This window comes from Oncorhynchus keta, chromosome 30, assembly GCF_023373465.1.
Source record: "Oncorhynchus keta strain PuntledgeMale-10-30-2019 chromosome 30, Oket_V2, whole genome shotgun sequence".
Lineage (NCBI taxonomy): Eukaryota > Metazoa > Chordata > Actinopteri > Salmoniformes > Salmonidae > Oncorhynchus > Oncorhynchus keta.
This window is the reverse complement of record NC_068450.1, coordinates 58,936,513-58,949,958: the sequence shown is the minus strand read 5'-3', so window position 1 is coordinate 58,949,958 and position 13,446 is coordinate 58,936,513. Positions and strand designations below refer to the sequence as shown.

The 13,446-nt window shown below is 42.4% G+C and overlaps 1 long non-coding RNA gene across 1 annotated transcript; it reads right to left on the bottom strand.

Moving 5' to 3' along the window:
* Positions 1-6,041: 6,041 nt before the first annotated feature.
* On the bottom strand, positions 6,042-8,100 carry LOC118363182 (uncharacterized). The gene is made up of 4 exons (XR_008087658.1): positions 8,082-8,100; positions 7,880-8,010; positions 7,438-7,592; positions 6,042-7,074 (listed from the first exon to the last, which is right to left on the bottom strand). It is a non-coding gene; the product is annotated as an uncharacterized LOC118363182 (long non-coding RNA).
* Between the last annotated feature and the right edge of the window lie 5,346 nt (positions 8,101-13,446).

The window sequence follows — 13,446 nt, the reverse complement described above, 5'->3', positions numbered from 1 at the left end:
ATCGTAATAGGAGAAATCCACTCTACCTCAGTAACTCTACTAAATATCTATGGGCCAAACATTGATAACCCCTCTTTTTTCAAAAGAGTCCTTGCCCTGATTCCAGATATCTCCCATTCTAACCTGGTCATTGGAGGGGACCTTAACTGTGTGCTAGACCAGTATTTGGATAGATCCTCTACCAGGCGAACCCCTACCTCCTATTCAAGCGAATTCTTGAATACATACATACAAAATTTGAACTTATTTGATATATGGAGGATCGCTAACCCTACGGGTAGGGAATACTCCTTTTACTCTCATGTTCACAATGTTTACACTCGAATTGACTACTTTTTGTTGGATGCAAGATTACTCCCCTATACCTGTAATGTGAGGTATCATGATATTATAATCTCGGACCACAGTCCACTCACCTTCTCCCTGAGATTGGGTGACATTGTACCAAACGAGAGGGTCTGGAGGTTGAATCCTCAGCTCCTCACAGAACCAACATTCTGTGAATATCTTAAAGAAATGTTTCTTTGATAACAACGACAACACAGAGACCTCCCCAGCATTATTGTGGGAAACACTGAAGGCTTATCTGAGAGGCTGTATCATCTCCTTTCAGGCTGCCAGGAGTAGGCGAAACAGAGGAAAACTGGAAGAACTGGAGGGACAAATTCACTTACTGGATAGGGAGAATGCTAGCCACCCATCTATGGAGAAACATAAAAAAATTACCTCTTTAAAATTTGAATATAATCAGATTCTCTCAGCTAAAATTGCAAAATCTTTTCTCTATGCCAAGCAAAAATATTTTGAGTTTGGTGACAAACCACACAAATTACTCGCCAGACAACTTCGAAAAAATGTGAGTGACCGAATGATTCACAAAGTTAAATCTGCATCTGGGGAATTACTCTCTTCCCCCAAAAACATCAATGACAGATTCCGGCAGTTTTATGAGACTCTATATACATCTAAAGCGGATCCTAACCCCTTAATTATGCAAACATTTTTGGAGGACTGTAATCTTCCTGCCCTGAACCAGGAAGATTCTAACTTCCTGAATAAGGAAATATCTCTTGATGAAATTCGAGAAACAATTACATCTCTAAAGAGTGGCAAGACCCCGGGCCCAGATGGATACCCTGGTGAATTCTATAAAACATTCAGCAACATGCTCTCTCCCTACCTGCACAAAATGTTGGTTCAGGCCAATGACGATGGAGCTCTCCCTTCTACTTTGGACGAAGCGTTCATTACAGTTATACATAAGAAGGGTAAAGATCCGGAAGAGGTAGGTTCATACAGACCAATATCTCTCCTTAATACAGACCAAAATATTTTAGCAAAAACTCTGGCTAACAGGCTTAGCACTTTAATTAGCAAATTGGTCCATTCAGATCAGACCGGCTTTATCCCGAACAGAAACTCATTCTTCAATCTTAGGCGCCTCTTCAATATTAAGTATTCTCAGAGGTTACCCAACGTGGACCTTGCCGTCATATCTCTTGACGCCGAAAAAGCCTTTGACCAAGTTGAGTGGCCCTATCTATTCAAGGTCCTACAGAAATGTAATATTGGAGATGAGTTCATAAATTGGATCCAGCTTTTATATAGGAACCCCTGTGCCAGAATACTCACTAACCAATCATTGTCGCCCCGATTTAACCTTAACAGGGGGACAAGGCAGGGTTGTGCGCTGTCGCCTATGCTCTTCGCCTTAATTATCGAACCCCTCGCTCAGACGATTAGATCTCATGCAGCAATACACGGCTATAATACTAAAGATACTCTAAATAAGATTTCCCTATACGCAGATGACATCCTCCTCTATGTAACAGAACCCCAGGCTAGTATCCCAGCTATTCTTGATGTGATCAATTTGTTTGGTACCTTCTCGGGATACAGAATAAATTGGAACAAGAGTGAATTAATGCCCATACGGTCGCAAAACACCTGCTGGCTAGAACATCTCCCATTTAAGTTATCTTCAGAAAAATTTACCTACCTAGGAATTGTAGTTACCAAACAATACTCCTTACTATTTAAAGAGAATTTCCCCTCTCTGATACAAAAACTCAAAGCAAACATACTACTTTGGAGAACTCTCCCAATTTCTCTGCTCGGAAGAATTAATGCCATTAAAATGGTCTTCCTCCCACAACTGCTCTACCTATATCAGAACATCCCTGTATTCATACCTAAATCCTTTCATAAACAACTGGACTCAATTATCAATCCTTTCATCTGGGATTATAAAACACACAGGATAGGTAAAAAAACACCTCTGTAAATCCAAGATGGAAGGAGGATTGTCTCTCCCAAATTGTATATTTTATTACTGGGCCGCTAACCTCCGCGTTGTTACGTTTCTGCTGGATGACGCACTTCCGGCATCCAGCTGGCTTAGTATGGAGCGTGAGGAGTGTCACCCCTTCTCTATTGGCGCTGTGATTTTGTCACCTGTCAATCTGGAGATGTCACTTTATTGTAACAATCCTATTATACATAGCACAGTCCGAATCTGGAAGCAAATTAAAGTCCACTTTGAGCTTAGACCAATGTCATTCATGCTCCCTGTCGCCAGGAATCCCTCCTTTGCCCCTTCTAACCTTGATAACACCTTTGAGCGATGGGGAGAGCTGGGGATAAGTACCATAGGGGATTTATACATAGAAGGGACCTTTGCTTCCTTTGAGTTGCTGAGGGAAACTTATAATCTTCCCAGGAGTAATTTTTTCATATACCTACAAATTAGAGACTACGTTAGAAAACACCTCCCAACATTTGGGAATGCTAAACCTTCCATGTTTGACGGATGCATAAAAATATGCCCCACCTCAGATAAACTGATATTGCGTCTATATGATGCTTTTCAAACTGTTAGCACACCTTCTACAGATGCCATCAAGGCAAAATGGGAGGAAGAACTAGGGACTGACATTTCTGTGGCAGACTGGGAAGAGAGCTTGGAGTATATCCACACATGCTCCATTAATTCCAGACACCGTCTCATACAATTCAAGGTATTACACAGATTACACTATTCCAAAACTAAACTGCATAGGATATTTCCTGATACATCCCCTACATGTGATAAATGTCAGGCTGCATAGGGTACACTACTCCACTGCTTTGCCCTATGCTCTAGCTTGCATGGTTATTGGTGTGGAATTTTTGGGATCCTCTCTGAAGTTTTGGAGACTTCAATAGATCCAGACCCGCTTCTGATAATCCTGGGAGTATCTGAGTCCCTAAACGGATTAACCAACCCCCAAAAACAACTATTCTCGTACGGTCTCATTTTGGCAAAAAAACTCATCTTGTTGTTTTGGAAAAGGAGGGAAGCGCCCTCTACCAAATTATGGCTCAGTGAATTGGCAAACACTGTACACTTAGAAAGAATTAGATATATTCTGAACAATAAATTATCAACATTTGATCAAATCTGGCAGCCTTTCCTCTCCTACTTGGACGAGTCGGCGCTGTGAATTTGTACTTATTAACGCACTCTCAATTGTAATATTTTAATCTACATTTGGGCAGCATGTGCTGGCCCTGCCACCCGAGCAGTTGGGGGGAGGGGGGGGGGTAAGTGGGGGATAGGGGGGACATCTTCCCTCTTTCTTTCTATGTGTCCTTGTTTTGTATGTGTGTTTTGTATTATTTGTTTTGCACCCAGGGCTCTGGGTCTTGTTGTTCCTGAATGCTCTTTTATGTTTAGATAAGAATTGTATACCTGTCTTGTATACCTATACACCATTCTTGTGTTTAATAAAAAATATTTGAAACGAAAAATAAATAAATAAATAAAAGAAAACACTTGGTGCAGAATCCGATCCAAGGAGATATTACGATATCTCCACACATTCCATCAGCCAATCTGATTGAAAATTATTTTCATGATTTCGAGCCAGTTGTCTCTGTGAATGAGCAACTTCCCTCCTCCTTGCAGTCTGGTAGTTGAGATGAATTATCCGATGACACACCTTCCGCTTTGTGGGGGACTGTCAACCCTTACAATGACACTAATGGCGTCAGTCCAGCAACTGACCCGATGACTCCCACTGGTGAAACACTTTGCGATATCACAGACCGATATCCTCATCTCAGTTTGCAGGTACTGAAGAGGTTGCCACACGCGGACGTGGTGGTGACTGACAGACCTCGACAACCACTGAGGGTGTTGAAGCACAAACACCAGGAGATTTGGTTGAAACTCTCATAATAACGCGGCCACTGACAACTCGTACATGGGGTCTGAACTTTTCGTTTGCGCCTCAGATACCAACACCACCCGCTGGTGGGTGGGTCCCGAGACACAAAGGGGGGGAATAGTAGCCCAGACCCATGATGAGCCTTATCGACGCCTGTGGAGGGGGGTCAAGACTACAGACAACACCTTACGAGGCAACCAGAACATAAATCAAATCTAGTTGTAAACTCCCCTTTGAGAACAGTGAGGAGCAGACAGGCCCCTAGACGGGGATTATCTTAGAACACATCTCAGATAGTACTGAGGTGTACCACACTGGTCGTAAAGGAAGTCCAGTGGACTTGTCCACCTCCAAAACAAATGGCAACAATAATCATTCCTTGCCGTGCTTCTACACCTGCATTGCTTGCTGTCTGGGGTTTTAGGCTGGGTTTCTGTACAGCACTTTGAGATATCAGCTGATGTACGAAGGGCTATATAAATACATTTGATTTGATTTGATGTGTAGTAGTCACTACAAGACAACTAGTAAAATGCTCTAATCATGTATTCCTGTCGGATAACATTTCAGAATAAATCGGTAGGACAACTGGACCACTTGAGTACCAGTACCAATACCACAGTCAGTCCAGCAACACTCAGTAAGAAGATTAGTAACCTCACAAGTTAAATTGCTATTGATAATAGCGACATAGGAGTCACTCAGAGTGCAACACGGGGAAGGGAATCTCCATTGCACTCTTCCAATGGTTAACACACGCCACTGATAAATAGAACCCTCCATTCAGGAGAAAAGTTATTAGAAGTCATGAACCACGATCACACCACGTACGACTGGTCTAATACTTAAAGAGTACTTCCGTCGTGAGGTTAGCTCCAGACAGTGACTGGTTGTAAAACCACGACAGACTCCCTCGACACCAATTCTGACTGACCTCGAGGCATTGACCTGAAAATTACCTGACTACGTCAGACTCATTCTGAACAAGTTGTAATCTGCCAGGATAATTGGTTTCCTTCCCTTGGCATGTGCGCTTGCGTAAACATGAACTCACATGCACAACGGTACATCCAATTAGGATTTATGCTAGGATCACTTAAGTGTCCGAGCAAAATGCCAGCCTTAGTAAAGTTGAACATTTATTTTGAGGCCTTTAACTCTACAGCTACAGCACTCACCAGTTTTCTTCTCAGAAGTCAAATAGGTCATCCCTGTTGACTGCCCAAAACTAGTGCCGTACAGCTGTAGACTTATCATGTAGTTATCAACTTAGGATAGTACCCTAAGCAACACCCCGCAAATTAGGAAAGCCCTAGATATGACATTAGACAATGCCATGATAGGGTCATTTTGCCAAGACCATGGACGTAGATAGAATACAGTCCAGATAGATGATTAAGGTGGCATAACTATATTTTGTTTTGGCTTTCATTCATTTTGTTTCATTTTCTTCGGCACGTAGAAAGTGATAGAGCCATAAACAACTTCCCCATTCAACCACAACGCCGCTCATTTGGGAGGAAATGTAATGATATATTTCATGAGTGTGTGTGCGTTGTTAACATCTGCCTAAGTTACTGCCCAGATCTTCCAGTCTGGAGGACCAGACGACGGGTCCGGAATGGCGATCCCAATCCAGACATCCGCTGTCCAGCCATGGAGCGGACTTCTTCATTTGCAGACACCCTATCCGGGTCGACCACCAGAGGGGGGGGGGCTGCAATGGCGCTCCCAATCCGGACATCCGCTATTTTGTGGTGCCCGACTCTCTAGTTAATTACATTTACATCATTAGCTCAATCAGGTAATATTAATTACGGAGAAATTATGTTATAGAATAGCATGTCATATCACTTAATCCGGCATGGCCAAAGACACGACACCTAATTATCCAGTTCATGATCACATGTACTTGTAAGACTTATTTTTGCTGGTCATACTGTAGAATTACTCATCTGAATGTATTACTTGATTTTTCCTGTATCTTAATTATCTCATGAATGAATGCAATATAATCATACTATTTCAGTTTTCTTTGCATCTTTTTAATTTAACTAATCTCTGTCATACAAAAATGTTAAACAATAATGTTGATAAAATATTATTTGAACCTTAAAAAAACATTGTTTGGGTGACTTGTGAGTTGTGGTGTCAAGTTAAAGTAACTGCCAAGTGTTTCCAGATTTCTATGAAATATGACCTACAATAAATTCCAATATGAGATAAATACTTTTCCTTCCACATTTTTTTAAATGAAGTATGTTTATATGCATATTTTCTGTGTTAGTTACCCCAACACAACAGAATGGTTTTGACATATACCGATCATTACAAATATTAATGTGAGTAGAACGCTGAGGATATCATCCTCTATGAGGAAACAGCAAGCATTTTTGAAACGGTCTGTTTGAGATAAAAATTTAAGGTGGGATTTCTGAAGTGTTTTTTTTCTCAAATATATGCTTTGGCCACAGAAAATAGCATAGGATGAGTCAATCATTTTATTGACTCACTGGATAGTTACTTTAACATGTGATTATATTTTTTTGACAGCAAATTTGGCTAATTTTCTATTAAAACACCATGTTGTCCATTGAGTAAAGATGATCACAATTGACATTCTTTGAAAAGGTATCTAACATAAACCGACTCCTATTCCACACAGCTGGGGTGATTTTTTTTTAGGGTCTGGGCGGAACTTGCTGAAAGCCAGGAGCCTGGGGGTGTCGTAGTGGTAGTACTCAGAGCCCACAAACATTTTGATGCCATCAGGGCCACACATGCCTGCCTCGATGCCGGAGATGGGTAGTGGGGCCTCTCTGGCTACTATCCTAGGGGTGGCAGACCGGTCAATGTCCTGCATCTTCTGTCATGTTTAAAAAAAATAAAAAATGTAACCTTTATTTAACTAGGCAAGTCAGTTAAGAACAAAATCTTGTTTTTGATGATGGCCTAGGAACAGGGGGTACTGCCTAGTTCAGGGGCAGGACAATACATTTGTACCATGTCAGCTTGGGGATTTGAACTTGCAACCTTTCAGTAACTAGCCCAACGCTCTACCACTTGGCTACCCTGCAGCCCTAAGTTCCAATGCAGCTGTTTTTATCTCAATATCAAACCATTTCTGACACAGGAAAATCACATTTTTTGTGAATATTGATGTAAAAAGATCAATAACCCTTTCTTGGATAGATTTGAATGTACTCAAGTTCAATGTCCAATTAGTTACCTTGAATAATGTGCACAATATGGTGATCTGCACAAACAAAGGCTGCGTTCACAGGCCCTTCGATGCCCAGCTCCTCTTTCAGGCTTTTAGGGTAGCCCTCAATCAGAGTGGAGGGAGCTGCTGATTTGTAGACGTAAACTTGGTTGCGCTGTCAACTGGAAAGGTGGCATTCAGGTGTGTTTTATGTGCCATGGGACAAACAATACTCAAATCAAATCTATTTTCTTTTGTCACATCCTTGGTAAACAAGTTGTAGACTAACAGTGAAATACTTACTTAAGGGTCTTTTTTCCATCAATGCAGAGTTAAAGTGACACGAGGAGTAAATATACAGTGAATAACAATAAACAATAAAGGTACTGTAGTGAGTAAAGCTTTGAACATGTTATTTATTGCAAGTGAAGTCCCTGTCTTCCCCTACATCCTGTAACCTTTGACCCACCTTGATGATGTAGATCTTGTCACTGTAGGAGAAGACTGCGTCCACCCCGTTGGCCACTTCCTTCCAGGTTCTGGCAATGGGGAAGGCGTGTTTTCCATCATTATGGGTGTCTAGATGCATATACATACGACCTGAGGAAGTGGGACGGAGGTGAAAATGGGAAACTGTCTTATGCGAGTTGTGCGCACAATTGAACACTTACCAGTGAAGTCATAGGTTTTGCCTGAGTTGTCTGAGGTGATGGCATCCAGAGTCACTTCACTGCATTTTGGGAACCTGTGCCTCACCTGCCATGGCCTACAATCCAATAGTAACATGATTCAACACAATCCAAAAGCTTTTTTTCCCTGAAATGGTGTTGTTATTACCATTCACCGTTCATCTGCTCAATCTCACAGCATGCACACTGGGCAGAGGAGGCTGGTGGGATGAGCTATAGGAGGACACGCTAATTGGAATAGCTGGAATGGAATGAGTGGAATGGAGTCAGACACGTGGTTTCTATATGTTTGATGTTTTGATGATGCCGATCCATTTATACCATTCCAGCCATTACAATGAGCCCATCCTCCTATAGCTCTTTCCACCAGCCTTCTCTGACAATGAACTGATTTTGATAAAGGAGGAAGGGTAATATCCTTTGCATGGTTCTCTTACTGAAATTGGGGCACCTCATGAAGTAGTGCCTGGCGTCCTTGGGGTACACTCCATTCACCTCCCCAGATACAGGGTGGAACCAGGTGAAGTTGTGACCATAGAAACAGTAGTATTGCTCTAGCCAACGGAAGGCAGACGGACAGTTGGGCAGGTGGGCCCACTGTCTCTCCTTTACTGACTCTGTGGCGATGTCATAGTTGTACACTTCTTCTCCTGTGAGAGAAAACATACGCAAGGCAGCTCACATCAAGATTAGGAAACTTGATATCCATAACACATTTCCTGGTATGCTGTCTGTGAATGATTGATACATGTTTATAGCAATTGTAACTGACAGTTAGACTTACAGGTTATTTCGTTGTCTTTTGTTTGAATTGTTTACGTGTCCGCTGTACGGGGGAAATGATAATACAAGCGGAACTACGTAGCTAATACTGTTGTAACGGGGATCCTTATTGTAGCAACACACTTTTGGAGGGAAGGCAATCCTCCGCTGCGTTAGCTAAGTTTTCATGTCATCGGGTGTAGTTCATAAAGGTTGAAGAGTGTATGTTAGGATGAAGTGTGAATTCATGCCAGGAATAATAAGTGTGAAGTTTGATTTCCTCTCTTCTGTAATAAGCAGCCAATGAGGTATTTGTTCCTTTATTCATGTGTTTAATCTGAACCCGTTATAACGCCGGTTAAACTGTTATGTATGTAAGCACTTCAGAGTTATACCAAGCTAATAAGTCACTCGTAAGATAAGGTTGTAAGAGTGTGCTTAACTGTATTTTTCATTTACTTTATAGTTCTCACAGAAGGTGATAATTCTGACTGAAACTACAGAATAAAGCCGCCAGTTAAAATCAAGGAACGGTTGTGCTCGTGGTTACTGAAGGGAGCTAAAGCAATAAACCAGAGAAATGTTCATAATGTTCTCATCAAAGGGTTAACAGGAGTCTGAGTGACACTCCGCCCCTCAGTCCTGAGCTACCCCTCAGTCCTGAGCTACCCCTCCAGTGGGGTCCTTTAGTAGGGTTGCCAGTCCTAGGTCGGCGGCGAGGGTCGCCGCTCAAAGGACGCTACTAAAGTGGACTAAGACTATGGTGACATGGGGGCCACGTCCAGCGCCAGAGCCGCCACCGCGGACAGATGCCCACCCAGACCATCCCCAATAGGTTCAGGTTTTGCGGTCGGAGTCTGTCATTTTGGGTTGTGGGTGATGTCTAGTTGCATGTTAGCACTATGTTTCATTAGCAGTCACGGGCGTTTGTTGTTTTGTTAGAATGCATTCATACCACCCTGCGCTTTGGTCCGCTTCATACGACGATCGTGACACAAAATTCACCCAACTTATTGTGGGAAACTTGTGGAAGGCTTCCTGAAACGTTTGACCCAAGTTAAACAATTTAAGGTAATGCTACCAAATACTAATTGAGTTTATGTAAACTTCTGACCCACTGGGAATGTGATGAAAGAAATAAAAGCTGAAATAAATCATTTCCTCTACAATTATTCTGACATTTCACATTATTAAAATAAAGTGGTGATCCTAACTGACCTAGGACGGGGCATTTTCACTAGGATTAAATGTCAGGAATTGTGAAAAACTGAGTTTAAATGTACTTGGCTAAGGGGTATGTAAACTTCTGACTTCAACTGTATATATTTTGTATGTATTTTTTACAGGACTAATAAGAGGTGGCATGTGCTACTATGCCCGCTATGGGCATGATTCCTTTGAATGCTGTTTACAATGGTAATGCGAGCACATGTTTGCATAATCTGACTTTTAAAAAGATTGCCCAAGCTGACGAATCACTAGTAAAACTACGTGTTTAAGGGGCTATTCACATGGATATCGACTGCATCATTGATATTGACAGTGCCAGGAAAAGGTTGATGTGATCCTGGTCTTCAGGCTTGTCTTTGTTGTGCATGCGGAAGGCAGCGTCAACATGCCCCAGGTGATGGTAGTCATCTAGCTCCCTGAAGAAGGCACTGGAGACCTGAGCTGGACAAGTGAAGCCCTTCCACAGGTGATCCCCTTAGAGTAGCATAGTTCAGATCTGGGATCAGATATAATCATGGAAATGGAAGCTTACACGCTCCACAATTCAAAAATACCTAGGTCATGGTAGCCCGTAACAAAATGCCCACTAACGAATCCACTACACTCTTAGAAAAAAGGGTTCCAAAAGGGATGTTTGGCTGTCCCCATCATTTTGGTTCCAGGTAGAACTCTTTTGAGTTCCATGTAGAACCCTCTGTGGAAAGGGTCCTACAATGGAACCCAATAGAGTTTTATGTGGAACAAAAATTATTCTACCTGGAACCAAAAAGGGTTCTCCTATGGGGACACCCGAAGAACCCTTTTAAGTTCTAGATTGTACCTTTTTTCTAAGAGTGTACCCGTAACCCTAGCCATCCTGATGGGGACATAATGACATATTATGACAATGACAAGCCCACTGTAGGGAGAATGAGGGTAAAAAATATGACTCATAACATGGTCTTGATACCCTTGAAGAAGGTGTTTCCTTTCTCGTCGGGGGGCGATGGCGTCACACCGGTCTGGGTTGGCGTTGTGGTGGACCTGATCCTCGTGGCGGTCGTGGCCGTGGTCTAATGGGCCAGTCAGAGTCAAGGTGAGATGCAGGTTGAATGACTTTTCATTATTCCAACATTTCTCCACATGAAAGGGTGCGGTGTGGTGATTTGGAAGTCATGCATCCTACTCTCATGTAAAAGCATGTAGGACATGAGTAACGGGCTGAAAGGGAGTTGAATAACACCTGTGCCTGTGGCAAGTTGCAACCCTAGTTGTTAGCCTTGCCTCTAGCACGTCTGGATCAGTCAATGAGTTGTGAGGTCCTGCATTTTCACAGGCTGTTAAATGAATATGGATCTTAGACTCACTTGCCATCATTACATCATGGATCCTGCGTAGAAAAGAAAGCAGACATTATTCATCATAAACCATAATGTCCTCATTCTGATGAGACATGAGTGAGGTCATAGAGATGGGAAATGGGATAATACACTGCACATCATGACTCCACCCTCTGGGTAGACAGACCAATAATGATGCTGTAGTATACACAGCCCTATTCCAAATAGAGCAGCTCAAAGGGACACCTGATTGATATGAAGGGGATCTGTAATGATGAGGTAACGGGGTGATTCAGTGACAGAAGTGCTGAGGTACACGACTGACTTTGACCACTCTTTGTGTGTTTTGGGTTATTGATCCTGCCTTTGACCTCTGTGATACTGCAAACAAACTTATGGAACTAACCCAGCCAATGTGGGGGGAGCATAGTATCCAATTGGGTTGCGTAAGACATGTCTTAACACAGCACAGCGAAGCCCATAATGTGTTGAATAAAGTAACAGTTTGTCACACCCTGACCATAGTTTGCTTTGTATGTTTCTATGTTTTGTTTGGTCAGGGTGTGATCTGAGTGGGCATTCTATGTTACATGTCTAGTTTGCCTATTTCTATGTTTCGGCCTAGTATGGTTCTCAATCAGAGGCAGGTGTCATTAGTTGTCTCTGATTGAGAATCATACTTAGGTAGCCTGGGTTGCACTGTTTGTTTGTGGGTGATTGTCTATGTTGATTGCTTGATTAAGCACAGTTCTCATTAGCGTCACGGTTGTTATTGCGTTTTTGTATAGTGTTTCAGTGTTTTCTTTATTAAAATTCATGATGAACACCTACCACGCCGCATTTTGGTCCTCCGATCCATCTCGCCTCTCCTCTTCAGATGAAGAGTAGGACGACCGTGACACAGTTCAACAAAGCAAGTACAGAGGCAATTTAGAGGCAGTGTATTTAGCTGTGGCTACACTGAACGTGGATGCCACTGTGGTAGCCCAGCGGTTCAGAGCGTAACCGAAGGTCGCTGGTTCAAATCCCTGAGCCGACTGGGTGAAAAATCTGTCAATGTGCTGTTGAGCAAAGCACTTAACTCTAATTGCTCCTGTAAGTGGCTCTGGAAAAGAGCGTCTGCTAAATGACTAACATGTAAAGGCTTAGCAGTTGATCAGCAGTACTCACGCTGGAGCAGCATAGCTGAGTGCTAGTTCCAAGCACAGGCAGAGTGTTTGGGAGAGAAGCATCACGTTGAGCGGTCCTCCTCTGGGTCCAGGTACCGAAGAGAGCTGAGCTGAGAAAGGTGCCTGAGCAGGACTTGACCAGACCGTTTACACTGGATTTGCCTGTGAGGGGGTGGATTTCCCTATGTGTCTTTTGTGTGTGGGTAGTTCTGTGGGTAGTTCTATGTGTAGGAGTGTGGGTAGTTCTATGTGTGGGTAGTTCTATGTGTAGGAGTGTGGGTAGTTCTGTGTGTAGTTCTATGTGTAGGAGTGTGGGTAGTTCTATGTGTGGGTAGTTCTGTGTAGGAGTGTGGGTAGTTCTATGTGTGGGTAGTTCTGTGTGTGGGTAGTTCTGTGTGTGGGTAGTTCTGTGCTCTGTTTACTGAAAGAGCAGGGGGAGTGTAGGACTTCTTGCTGTTGCAAAACAATTATTTAGCGGAAACTGTTTTATATATGCATCTAATACAATGCAATCAATATGAGCACATAAAGAAAGTAGTATAAATCCAACTATATGTTTATATGGCAAATTATATTATGATAAAAGTAAAATATTGAACATGTTGGGATGTTACACATTAATCTGGTTTGGCCAACATCATTGGGTCAGATGAAATATAATTTCTCGGTTCCAAGTGGCACACTTTTTAGCCAGGACTTTGGACAAGTGAGTTCATAAAGTAGGAGCACAGAAATCAGAGTCAGACAGGGAGATGAACAACAGTCTGTGAGAGAACAAAGATAAGCAAGGGTCCTTCTATCATTTGAAACTTTAGACACTGGATTTCTAAGAAACAAGTCAAAATAAAGAACGAGTACATTGCAATA